We start from the raw sequence: 14,186 nt of genomic DNA, 5'->3' as shown, positions 1-14,186 counted from the left end.
AGGACTCAACATGCAACAGGTAATGAATGTCTATTTAAATCACCAACTCCGTCATCACTCTCCTCCTCCCTCCTGTCCCATTACTTGTCCATTTAGCCTAGCTGATAGGGAACAAGTTTCCAATTACATGGACAATTTTCTTGTTCACATTCTTTAGTATGAGGTCATGATGACAGAGGGACTTGGATCCTGAAAATAAACCTTCCAGTTTGCCCGCTACAGTGTCGCTGATATTATATTGCATTATTCAGATTTCCTCAGGACTCTACAGAGGCAGCGTTCAGAGCTAATTAACCTCTCCTGACCAAAGATAATTAGCTTTAGCCAGGAGACCATCAGCTATGAAGACATATCCAAAAGACAATTCAAATAGGCTCTAAAATTCTTCATCAAGGGCTTGCAGCTGTTCTGTGACAAACAACAAGTATTACTTTGAGGGAATTTTCAAATCTCTGTTAAGTGTTACCTCCTATGGGTTTCATGTCGTTTTTGCTCAAGATGTTAGAATACGCAAAACAAAACACCCCACTGTGGTGTGGTTCAGCCAGCACCAGCCAAACTGCCCTGCTGCCAACCCCCGCTGCTTATTCGCGCTGCTGCATCGCCCTCCTCATTCGTACCGCCACAAACAAGCACTTGTGCAGCCGCTCAGTGAATCGCACTGGGGAACCGATCCGCATGAAAACTAACCACCTCTCTCTCGCTGGGTTAGCTTCACCCGATCAGTTCCTCAATATGGTTCACAATGTGGCTGTACAAGCAGCTGTGCTGACGAGAGAGGGGACAGCACGGCAACAAGCAGCCAAAGGCAGACAGGAGCCCTCAAACGAAACCGCCAGCTTAAAACACGTGCGGAGCTACATACAGCCTGGCACTTCTACGAGCAAAGTGAAAAGCGGGTCACAACGAGGTATCAGTGCATTTCAAACTGCAGAAGCAGCCCTTTATGGAGAAGTGACCCATCACACTTCACACTGAATACAGCAGCTGCAAATAATCCCGAGTTCTTTCATTTCCTTTTTGCTTCAGATGAAGTGGGGAAAAATTAGTGACTTCTCATCAGAGAAAAGTTCTAGCTATCTTCATCACAAGGATCGATCCCCACAGATGAGATGCTGTGCAACTAGAACAGCCGTTCCAAAAAGCCCAGTTTAAAAATCAAAATACAAGTGCTAAAAAACGTGAGTGCTTTGGCAGCCTCATGAGTCGCATAACTTAAAACAGGCCAGCTGTGTTTGCAAGCTGATAGTGCAGGATCTGCCTTCATAAAGATGATACGCAAAATATGCAGATGAGCTCAGATAATTCTCGCCACTATCTCCTCAAACAGTTGACAGCCTATCAGCAACACGGTACTGAAGAGTTCAGGCACGACACCAGGCATCTTCGTAAGATGTCCTACTGCAAAAAAAGTTATTTTTCAGCAGAACACTGATTTAGGTGAGCTCTGACAAGCAGAACTGACATCATTAAAAAGGGTATTTAACTTTTCCAACAGCTCTGAATTTAGTGCACGCAGCCTTGAACGATGATGGTGTATCTGGATCATTGCTCAGCAGAGTAGTGGAGCAGGTTTAACAGCTCATTCTAGGGGGTTTGTGACACACAAGTTTTGATTGCCACAGCTGTCCTAGTCCTTCGCACTTCTCAAGAAATTCAATGGAGCAGTGAAATTACATGGTAGGCCTTGTTATCATTTGATTTAATTGCCAGTCGAAGTTGCAATTGAGTAAAAGCAACTGCTACACAGCAACTCTGCCCTACATGAAAGAAATTAGTGCTTCCTTCTACCTTGAAAATAAATGACTACAAACCAGAAGAGATCCACTAATTTTCCCTTAGAAGAAATCCTGAGTAGCAGCTTGTATTTTAAAAACACTGCTGGAGGTAAAGATATCACAGATTATAAGCATTCAGCTATCCCAAAGATATATAGAAAGGCTGATCACGAAAGCTTTAGATGAGATCAGAAGAGCAGAGCCTACCACCAGGTTTCATCTCTCATGCCCGCAAAACCGGCTCCCCGGATTCCAACAGCAGCATCTTGACAGAGCTGCTACGGAGTGGAGCGAGACCATCCGTGCTCAGCCATGACCAGCTTCTCTCAAAGGTCAGGGGTCTTTTTTCTTGTTTAAGAAAAGCTCTCAGTTTTCATCATTCTGAAGAACTATTATCAGTTGTTTAATGTATCTCGTTTTCCCATTCAATGACTTTCTGGGAATCTCTCCAGATTTACCGCAGGCCATAAACAAGTCAGGCTGCTGCAGAATAAAGTATTTTGATCAACACCCTTGTTAATACTTTGCTTTTTCATCAGATGATCCCAGAACTCTTCAGTCTACGAAGTCTTCCGAGGTTTAAAGGACCGAAACTGCCCAGTCCCTTCGTGCTTTAAGTTCCCTCAACACTAAGGTACCATAATCTTTCACTACCAATGTTTTCTTGTGCATTTGTGCAGTCTCATGGTGAGGGTCAGAGAATTTATCCAAGCCACAACTGGCAAAAACAGAAGTTAATTTTAAGTATAAGTTCCTCCAATTTAGCTCACTGCAGCTACACAGATGTGCCCACCACAAAAGCAGGGCAGAGCAGGCAGGAGTAGAAGGCGGCAGAGAGTTTTTTTTAACACTGCAGTTTCTTGATGGCTTAAACTGATCCAGACACCACACCCTGCTTCCCTCTGGGCCTGAGAAACTGAAGTGACAAAGCTATTCACTTGGGTTTTTTGTTAGGTTAAGTCTAACAATCTGGTACCATTAATAAAAATCACTGCAGAGATGGGGGGTGGGGAGGAAGGGAAGAAAAGGGCATAAGTCAAACAATAAGTCAAAACAAGAGAGAGAAGTACACTGTTGTTAACAAAAGGTCTGGACTGTTCATGGAACCACAAGGAGAACAGCGACTACCTACAACAGCCTGAAGTATTCATGGAATTTCATAATTACTTGTCCAAGGTCACCAAATGGGTAGCAAAAACAAGCACGGAGAGTTCTTGACTCCTCTTCCACCTTAACCTTATTATTAACACTTTATTATTCTCTTACAAGAATCTGATGACCCTGGGAAAAAAAATAATAATGTAAGTATATCCAAGCTGGATGAGAACACAGCCAAACACCATTTTTCTATCTTCGCTACTGATCTACCACACTTACTAGCTCAGGCTCCAAGTATGAATTGTGAAGCTCGGGTCATTAATATGGGCAACAGCTAAGTCTTATTCTTTATCTCATGCAGCCTATCATTTTATTAGCAGCTGAGATAATCTGATGGCTCACTGCTGGGAAAAGGGGGAGGTCTGTCTTCTTTCTGGCCCACACCTGCCTCCTCCTGCCCTCTCTCCCAGTTGCATGGTCTGCCCTCTTTAGCACCGGCTCTTTCAGCAAAACTATTCATGAATTCTTGCTCCCAGCAGAAATGCTAGCACTTTGACACATCAAATTGATGTGCAAAGGTGTCAAAGGAGCATCTAAACTTAAGCAAGGCAGGCAGTTTAGTTTCTTCCAGCAACAGCCATCCAAGATGCTGTCAAATAGCCCCCTCTGTGAAAGGGGGGTTAGGCTGAAAACTCTTCTAGATGTTAATAAAAGAATGACAGTGGGCCTACTGCATCCATGCCCATGAGCAAGTTTCAGAAATTCTGTTGGAATAGTCTGATTTTTAAAGAACTTAGTAAATTTGAATACATTTTCCAGAATGAAGTTTAAATTCAATTGACCAGGAGGAAATTCTTATAAATCCATGGCTGGATTGGAAAAAGGCTTTTTTCCCCCCCCACCCCACCAGCCCCGCATTCCTGGTGACATCCCATGTAACCCATGTAAAGTGCAAAGCATCATACAGGCTCAAGAGAGCGTTTCTGATTCAACAAAGAACGAGTAGGGGGCCAGGGGGGAAGAAACAAAACAACCTTGCTTTTTTGCCTGAAGTGTAAATACGAGGGTAAAACCAGTGTAAGAAGGCTGGGAAACCATCTTGTACAAGCAAAATCGAAATTTACAGAAATTACTTAAAAAGCCCAAAGTTGCCAAAAGTAAATCACCACTGAGGGTTCTCACAGAGGTGTGATTACCTGAAAAGCAATCGTTTTTTCTCCAGAAGACATACTGTACAGGACTTTCAACACTGGCTACAATTTCAGCACCAATTCTCCTTACTTAGCCTTTAAGGGAGTATCCTACCTATCAGAGAGGTTTTAACAAACACCGAGACACAGTCTTCACCTCCGATTTTCAGACTGCTGCCCTCCTCCTGATTGTTTCAAGGGAGAATATTCCATAATTTCTTTTCAGGTCAGGATCAGCTCTGACCTCTGGACAAGCTGGTACGTATTCTGGTTTTACCTGGCTTTCACATGAGCTTCCTAGCTTGCTTGCTTTATGACCCACAGTAGCTCTGGAAGAATTCAAGCAAAATCCTTCCAACTATTTTAGCATTAAAGCAGGGTGCAAAGATTAGTTAGCAACACAAACGTTACTACAGCAAATCCAGTTGTTTCAAACCTAACAAAACTGAGCTTGCAAGGTCAGCTATTTGGGTCTCTGAATACTTGTCATAATTAAGTCACAGAGAAACACAGGGCTCTGTGTGCTTTGTAGCTGACAACAGTCAGGTTGAGGGTTGGTTTGTTTGTTTTCTTAAAAAGCATAAAAGCTCTAGCTCTAAAAAAAAAAAATCTATCAAAATATGAACTGTATTGAGCCAACATGAGCATTATTTATTATCACAGCGCTGCTCTACACTTCGTTATTACAGCTTCCTACTTCCTCAGATTTTCACTAACTTCTTGCTTTCACCTATCCATACCAGTTTCACTATTAAGTAACAATCATGTGATCTCAGCTCTTGGAAGTCGAATGGTAGATAAAGATTCATACTTAATTTCATTTTATATAAGTTTTCAAGCTGCCTTGTTTTCCAGTTTGATATACTCCACTACAAAAAAAAAAAGGTACCTGACAGAAGGTTTGGGTCAAGTCTGCTGCAGTATGCAAAGGTTTTAATATCAAAGGGACTTACAGTGGGAAGTTTAGATACTGTTCAGATGTGTTGTTACTTAAAACCACAGGAAGGACAATAAAATGCTTGTACTCCAATTTACATGCTTGCTAGGAAGACTGATTTATAAGTTTTGTAACTAAACCGTTCTCCACAGTTCAGCTTTCAACAGCTCAGAGTCAAGAGAATCACACGTGATTTCAGATCTACTTCAGAAGCAAAGCAGAAGCATTTGATATGCAATTTTGTAGGACACACCATAAGGAATTTTTGGAATTCTATTTTAAGGTCCTTCCAGCACACACTTGAAGATAGCAAGGCCCTCAAGGCTACACAACCATCATTAGTTCAATGAATCCTTATAATTGCACCCCCTTCATATCCCAGTTTCCTCATGTCAAATGATGGGGTTCAACAGCAGTTCAGTAACTCATTTCCCTTTCTAAGACTTAGCTACTTTCCGGCAACAGTCTTCAAAAAGCTATGCCTGCTATGAATCGTACCCGAGGCCAACACCAGTTCAAAGATGCATGGTAGGAATGTAACCACATTTTTTTCCTGTGAAGATGCAACGTGTACACATACAACATTTTCTTCCCTCACGTTCCTAAAGATTTGATAAAAGGAATGCGACACACTGAATCTGTGCAGTGTGATTTACCCAGACTGAGTGACCACAAGAAAAGTCAAAACTACTTTCACCAACACGGGCTCAAAGTTTTCACAGACGTGCAATTGTGGATTTTAGTTTACAGTTCCTTCAATCAAGGCGCTTCCTTTCCTTTACGCTTATGGGCATCTGGAAGGCTTTTGAAAGGTTCGCTTTAGACAGAAAACCCCCATGAAGCTTTCACCTGAACACATTAAGGCTCAATACAGGCTTCTAATCATCCATACTCCGCCACAACTACTCCTGCTTCTGTACTGCGCTGAGAGTTTCAAAAAGGACAGTCAGCAAATGGAAGATGTTGTCCAAAAGGCATCAAGTCTTCCCTAATTCATATAGGGAGAAAGTGAAAGAGGAAGACTAAGGAACATCTCTGTATTTGACATGGCCCGTGCAGAAGTAGAATTATTCTCCAGCTACTTGAGTGCAAAAGAACCCTTCATTAGCTCAACCCAGAGTTAAAGAATGCAACGTGTGAAGTCAATGTTATATCTAACAAAATTTGTCAGTCTATGGCACAACCTGCTCCTTTAATGCTAATTAAAACAGCAACAGTAGTATCAGAAAATAATTAAGATACCTAATTACACAATAACTGAAAAAAATTAACACGGCTATGTATTACTCTTAAAAGGTAGCTATGTCCTTTGGTCTACCCTCCCTTGCACCCTCTCTTACTAGCTAGCCCACTAAACTCTTTCCTCACTAAATAACTGAATTTACACTGGGGAGCAACTCAGAACTCAACTTCCACCTCAAAGCAATGACGTAAACAGCTGGTAACTGTTCAGCAGGCACGAGAAATCTTCTCTTTGTACACCATAATTACATGTAGAAGATCTACACCGCTTTTTTAGAGCTCGGAACCAATGAGACAACCAAGACCAAAACCGATGTTCAGTGCAAGCCCACAGTTTTCACACTCTTCACGAGTTTTCTACATTCTCGCCCTTCTTTCCAGATCCAGAATTTGTGCTCATCTCTGCAGAAAGACTGAAAGAGCCTGTTATTTAAAACATAAGGTAGGCACAGGTACAGAAGACACGGGTATTCAGTCTTAGGATACAAACAGGACAGCTCGTTAGGTGTGACAAAACGAGACTCAAAACATAGAATTTACTTAAATGTAATGTTAGCAGGAAGGGTTCAAAAGAAAAAAAATCGTATGCCCATGCAGGGACTCAGGCAAATGAAGTTCTTTCTGTGTTTCAACAGCTGTGTTTGGTTATGGTCACTACAACAGCAAGAGCGACAGACCAAGCAAGCTGGCAACCACCACAACTCTGAAGAATAAAATCTGTCAGCACACCCTAAAAAATTGCTCTAAACCGGAGTTAAGAAAATCTTATAAGCACTGACCACTGGCCAGACAAAGCACCTCTTGCTAGGTGTTTATAAAAGATAGGAATAACAAGGAACTAAATATACAGTCTTCCCATCCTTAACCAAGACCTTTAAGAAGCAGCAGCTAGAAATACCATCTTTCCTTATTGATGTTTTCCTCCGAGTTTGTCTAAATAAATACTTACTCATTTGCAAGATGAAAGACCAAAACTATAACTGCTTCTTTGACACAGCATGGGAACTATGCCATGGGGTAGAAAAGAGAACATCAGGGTGCAAGTCCCACCTCATTAGTAACGCACAGTAGCAGTTCAGAGAAGTCTCTCAAGCCTCTTAACATCACCTTGGGCAAGAGAGCATTAGTCCATATTAGCTGTGGGAATGACCTGGGAATACCAATTAAGCAATGGAAAACAAGATGATGCTCAGAAGGAAGGACCCAAAAAGTAAACAGGGCCTTATGGAATAAAGCATCAACAATATCAAAGCAAAGGCACTTTTGACCTTAAAGAACCACTTGATTTTAAGTATGCACCAAGTTGCACAAGCAAACAGCATACGCTGATTAATAACCTGAAGCATATTACCGTTTATCATGTAACTGGATGACAAACCAAGGGCAGACCAGTAAGCCTCTCTTCATAAATAAGGAACGAGTCTAGTTACCAGCTACCAAGACCTTTCCTTCACTCAATTAAGAATATTCCCTAATCCCCCACAAATCTCCCGAATAAAGCATCAAAACTGATTTACTACAGCTTTCTGACAGAACAGTCTTTAACTTATCAACAGATCATTCAGTCTGCAAAACACACTTGCATTCTGGCTGCTGTGGGGGGGGGGGGAAGTACACTGCAGATAGCAAAAATCTATCCCCAGATTAACAGCCAACCTTTTGGGCTACAATTACAATTTTACAGCAACTTTAACAAACTACTTCCTCCTAGTTGTCTCTAACAAACACTAGACATTGATACAGCTGGACAGGGATACAACTGTCTAGGATCACTAGATCAACACTCACATTGTGGTGTTTTACTGGAGCAGCACTTCCCTCCCCACTCAGCATTCAAAGACAGTGCATGTCTAAGAGAAGTGAAAGCAATAGTCAAATACGACACTTTCCATCCGCTATTCTGATTTCCCCCAGCATATTTAGTAGGAAAGAGGAAGTAAAGTATTTAAGACTCAGTCTTTGTTTTCATATTACTCAGTGGAATATATAGCAATAGCTATATAAAACTAGTTCAAAGATGCTCTTTTCACACTTTTAGTTGAAAAACTAGTTCATGTGCAGCCCTGAGCCCATACAGTAGCTTTCTTCACTTCTCCCACATACAAGACCTCTCAAACCCATTTGTCAGCACACTTTGAATCACCCATTTCTGCCATGTTACCCAAGTTGTTGCATACATCTTTAAAGAAAGTAGCGATGAAATTTTAACCCTGTTCTAATTCACCCATATTCTTCTCATCTTGCTTTACCTCTACTCACTTGGATCACCTCAAGTATCTAAACATATACCCGAGGTACTGGATCACACTGGATTGTCACCTTCAACTGCTGAAAACGTGGTTTTATTTATTATTGGAATCCAGAAGTACCTGCAACCCAGAAGTACTTTTTCTTTTTTTCCTGGGAAGTTTTTTCTTTTGAAAGTACTTCTGGAAAGAACATCTTCTGCTTCACTTCACTCATGACTTCCATTCCTTTGCATCCTGCCTTCAAACAGAGTAGCAATACAAGTTTCTGAAGCGTGTACGTTAAGCTCGTGCAATTACTAAAATCCCAAAAGCTCAAAGACTGTTAAACATTTAGTATCTATCATTTCTTTAAATGTAGCTCAATGGAACGATTTCCGGCACAAGAAATTTTACAGAATGGATAGAATCTTCACTTCCGTGGTCGTCAATGAGATATCCACATCTCGTCATCAACTTCCCATTCCTTTACAGGAAGGATCATGGAATAAGAGTATAAACCTCAAAAGGACATCCACACTCTTTGAATTCAATCCCTTTATTACAGTCAACCAGCTCACGGAAGGTAAACATTACAGCCTGGTTTCATGTTCAAAGTAGATTTTGAGGGATTTTCTTCCCACCACTTAGGGGTCTGCTCCAGAGCTTTGTTTGGCTGAAAGAAGTTTTTCAATTCCTAAATAAGATTTTCATCTTCAGTATTCGAAACAAAGGACCCTTCCCTGCCAAACAGGTTTAGGACGGGGATAACCCATTGCTGTTTGAGCAGTGGTGGGATGCAAGAAAACATATCCTGGCCACATGATAGTTTTACCCGGCTACTGGAAATGCCAACACGCATTTCATGAAACCAACATGCATCTAGTCTGACAGGTCTGTATCAGTACTGAGTATAAACAAATACGATGTTCCACAGTTTGATGAAGTTCAGAGTGCAAGGAAGCCTTGCGTGGCTCGTCATGGAACCAGTTTCGGTTCCTTGCCCTTATCATCTCAAACCTCTGTCCCACACTATGTGAGCTAAACTGCTCCCAGAGTTAAGCTAGTACAGAAGCCACAGGAGTCACATTTGCTAAGCGTTGCTCTCGGGCTCCTAGAAATCCAAACTCCAACTGGTTCTTCATGAATCCCAGTTTGAAAGTGAATGGAGGCTACAGAGTGTCCTTGGGAAGTTTCATGAAATGTTTGCTCTGTTTTGCTCTGCCCTAAACACCTACTTCTGACATCTGTGGCCAAAAGCTCATCGCTGCTCCTTTCCACAGAAACTTTCACCATCGGACAAGAGATGTCTGTGAACTGAAAGATACAGAAGATACTGGGCGACCTGGACTTTGGTCCAACACTATTCACAGCTGTGCACCGTGTCCTTATTCACCAGAGCATATCTAACTCCCTCACATGCACCCTCCCACGCAACACATCCAAAGTCTTTGAGTTGGAAACCCACCTTGGACATCACTACACAGGGCATACTGAAACATGATTGACCGACACTGAACTGGAACTAAAACTTCTGATGGAAAAGACCTAACTCTGTACAGCTCCTTCACAGCTGTGCACCGTGTCCTTATTCACCAGAGCATATCTAACTCCCTCACATGCACCCTCCCACGCAACACATCCAAAGTCTTTGAGTTGGAAACCCACCTTGGACATCACTACACAGGGCATACTGAAACATGATTGACCGACACTGAACTGGAACTAAAACTTCTGATGGAAAAGACCTAACTCTGTACAGCTCTGTACAGTGTAACCCCTAGTACCTGTAATATCTAGCTTTTCCCCCCTGTTACCCAGGCTACCTCCAGTGAGCAGAAAATTGCTTACATCAAGGTATCAATGATAAGGGTCCAAGAGTTGAACAGTTTCCTGGGGAAAAAAGCAGATATAGATGGAGGTGATCTGTGGTCCCATTATAGGACTGCCTTATGCACAGCCTAAACATCACGTATTGTTTTCCCCCTATAATTTGGAAGTAAGCCATAGATGATCAGAAGAAGATGATCAGTCAGGCCAGTGGAAATTAGCAACATGAGCAGACCAAACTTTTTAGCTTACAACTGGCAAGTACCGGTGGCAGAGAAGCAACCGGCTGATGAGCGTTTTCCCTGCGGTTGGTGTACAGTCAAACCACTTGGGAATGAGCTGTTGGGAACGAGCTGTTGAAATACTTTACAGTCAGCCAAGTCACAGAAGCTCTAAGCTGTTACACGTATGACTTAGTACTCACCTGCTACACCGGAATCCACGTTGGGTTTTGTTCACTTTTCTTCCGTCATCTGTCTTTACCACAATAAAGTAGTAGGGGACATTTTTGTCATTTTCTAAAATGGTTCTAGCCATTAGTTCTGAGGGATCCTCCTCTGCTCCACCCAAAGCCAAAACCAATTATACCTATAGTTTACTCATGCCCTGGTTAGCCATCTAACCAAGAGAGACACTTCAGTCTATGGACATGGTTCTGACTGAATGCCTGAACCACAGACTGACTGGAAATCTTTTGTTTAAGAAAAAGCGTGGGTTCTTTTTCTTCCTTACAACTTCCTAATCACTCACTACAAACTGTGCACCAGTACAGCTGTTTGTACAACAATACATACAGTTCAAGTTCAAGCTTGCAGGTCTTCAAACACTATCTCACAGTTCATCAAGAGCTTCAGTCTCTCTAATGTTGGAATTGACAGCAAAAGCCTATCAGTTTCAGCATGAAGGAAAAGTTTGAAGCGCTGGAGGCACTGGTCCTGGAGTCCACGAAGATGTGCTTTCCTGTCTCTAGACAACCACACATGACATCTGTTTTGGTCAGCACTTAGCACAGTAACATTCAACAAATCATTTGACTGCAGCATGACCGGCTCTCTAGGTTAAGACTGCATTTTTTGTCCAATCCCTTCCATCTAGAATATAAGAGTCTGAAAGGTTTGGGTCCCCCACCCCCCATTGCTTTGAACTGCTTATAACGACAGGACTAAAAAGTTTGTTTTGAGCGTTTAGAAATCAGTAAGTTATCATGACGCTCCTGGCTTTCTTGCATTGAGCAGCTAGGAAGAGATAATGCTAAAGAATCTCTGCTTTTAAAGTGTAATTATTTCACGACACATTTTCAGTTCTGTTAGACTCACTCTTCCAGCAAAAGAAAACGACACCCTGGCACAATTACTTAGGGATACAAATTGGAATTTTATACTTAACCAGATGCATTTCTTTACAGCCACATCCTCTGTTTCTCCCATGTAAAGCGTAGAATACAACAGCAAAAGGTCATCCTGCCACCAATGAACAAATTAAAGATTAGTCTGACACAAGTGCGGTCATACTGGCAAAAGGTTTTGAACATGACTTTTCACTCCTGCAAATGTGTCAGTAGAAGGAGCTTTGTTTTCTAACCAACATGAATTTCACTGGCACAATTAAATCTAGACTAAACCCAAATTACACCTTCAACACTTCAGTCGTTAAAAAGTCACCTTAGTCATTAAAAGCACTCACCTTAAGTTCACATTTGAGAATTTGTTCTTTAGAGAGATTTATAGCCATGACTCAGACCATCTTACTCTCATCCTTATAGTCAAAAAACGCAGCACTGGGTGTTCTAGAGAAAATTGCCTACTAAAACAAATCACCAAGTTGATTTCTGTGCTGGCAGGTAGAAAACAATTACCTTGCGTTACGTAGCACCACACTCGGATCAGCCAGATTTCTGCGTTGCAGAAGTGGTAAAATAGACTGGAATGACTTTTCCATTCTTTTTCATGATTCTGCAGTAAAACATCTCCAGGGTGATAGCCCCTTCAAGGTAAGGTATCTTGCAATTCAGTAACAGACTTTTAAGCTCAGATAATACAGTGAAAGAGGATGATTTGCTATCAGTGTATCCGACTGTAGTTTCAGAACTTCTTGATTTGATAGCAAGCACTGACACAGCATACAGATACCTCAGCACATGGTCCTTATATTTGCAGAGCACGCAGCAAAACAATACCTCAGACTTTGTCATAGCCTTACACTTCTTACAATTAACATTTCTTCAGCACCCATACAAGCATCCTGCGTGGCTTAAACTAAATATTTACTCGACTGGAACATCCCATAATTGATGATTCAGTTTCTGCTCCTACAAACTCCTACAAAAGTTTCTGCTCCTAGAAAAAAGACTGTGTTTTGGTCTCACTTTCACAAATGAAGTCAAATGACTAATAACTGAGGCTTCTCCCTGCAGCATTCACTTGGTTCTTGCACAAGCCTGGGAAAGAATAAAACCAAAAATTCAGCAGGGAGAATGCCATACTTAATCTCCCGAGCGATCCACTGCTCTCTGTAAAGTTCATCCAAAGCAGTGCTCATGTTTATGTTCATTAACATAGAACAGGCCCACATTTTAGAATAAGTACTTGCTCTCAAATTAGGGTCAATACTTGTACAGCTCCGGTAGCCAAGAGTCATCGCCATTCCCTCCCTTTGCCCCTAAGTGGATGTCTGGTAAATCATGTTTATCTGAGGAACAGTTACATCTTCATTTCAAGTTGACATCTATTGATTTTTCTCTAGTAACTCTTCATTTTCACACCTGGTAACACGTAGCTCAAGTAACTCGGATCGTGTGCCTACTTCTTAATAACGCCGACTGCACCGAGGCAGTGAACCAAAACTTCAAGTGCCGACTCACATCTTACAGTATTTCTAAAGAACAGCATGCCGTTGCCAAGTAATTATTCCCCCCTCCACCACTACTGCTTAAGCTCCTGTACAATAGAAGTCACTGCATGCAAGAGGGGAAAGGGCACAGGCTTAGGTTGACACCGATTGCTAAACCCTCATGCAGAGCCTAGACTTCCTCACTTAACCTTGCTTGTAATGCTCTCCAAAATTAAAACGTGGGACAGTTGCCCAGTAAACCAAAAGCCAACTATCAGCAAACAGGAAAAACAGACTTAGCTGAAGGAAGGATGTGATGGGGAGGGAACATTTCACCACTTTTCGGAATACACCGTACATTTTATCCATGCTCATCCCCCACCCCATTAAGAGACACCGCAGGAGAGAAGAGGGCACCTCAGCTGCTCCCGCCTCATCAGTTACCCAAGCTTAAAGCCAATTTCTCTGGGTGTTATCTATGCTGCAACTCCCAGCTTTAGTTTGCACCCAGCACCTCTGTGGGCACAGAAGCAGCCTCTCAGGGCAAGGGAACCCCCCCCTTGACTCTCCAATACTGGCAGAAGAGGGGCGCAGACCCCTGCCCCCATGCAAAGGGGACCTCACCCTCTCATCTTCCTACCAGCCCAAGAGAAGGTGCTCAAAACCCCTTGCCTTCAGGGACCCTCCTTCCATCAGCTCGGGGACTCTGCCTCAGGCATCCCCATACCTCGGAGAACCCCCCCTTACACCTCAGGGAGTACCTCTCCACCCCTCCACCTCAGGGAGCACCCCCCCTTTCTCCTCAGGGCACCTCACACCTCGGGGAGCATCCCCCTTCTCCTCAGGGCACCCCACGCCTCAGGGAGCACCCCCCCTTTCACCTCAGGGTACCCACACACCTCAGGGAGCGTCCCCCCTTCACCTCAGGGCACCCCACACCTCGAGGAGCATCCCTCTTTCTCCTCAGGGCACCCCACACCTCAGGGAGCAACCCTCCCCTTCTCCTCAGGGCACCCCACACTTCAGGGAACACCCCCCCTTCACCTCAGGGCACACA

General features: G+C 42.8%; 1 protein-coding gene across 1 annotated transcript in view; it reads right to left on the bottom strand.

The window, feature by feature from the left end:
* The window catches only part of UVRAG (UV radiation resistance associated), a 102,354-nt gene that overhangs the window by 87,800 nt on the left and 368 nt on the right, over positions 1-14,186 (bottom strand). The gene's annotated exons all lie outside the window — the stretch shown is intronic.

The sequence above is a fragment of the Aptenodytes forsteri genome, unplaced genomic scaffold (assembly GCF_000699145.1).
Source record: "Aptenodytes forsteri isolate BGI_AS27 unplaced genomic scaffold, ASM69914v1 Scaffold231, whole genome shotgun sequence".
NCBI lineage: Eukaryota > Metazoa > Chordata > Aves > Sphenisciformes > Spheniscidae > Aptenodytes > Aptenodytes forsteri.
Note: the sequence above shows the minus strand (reverse complement) of the source record. Positions and strands in the feature narration are given on the sequence as shown.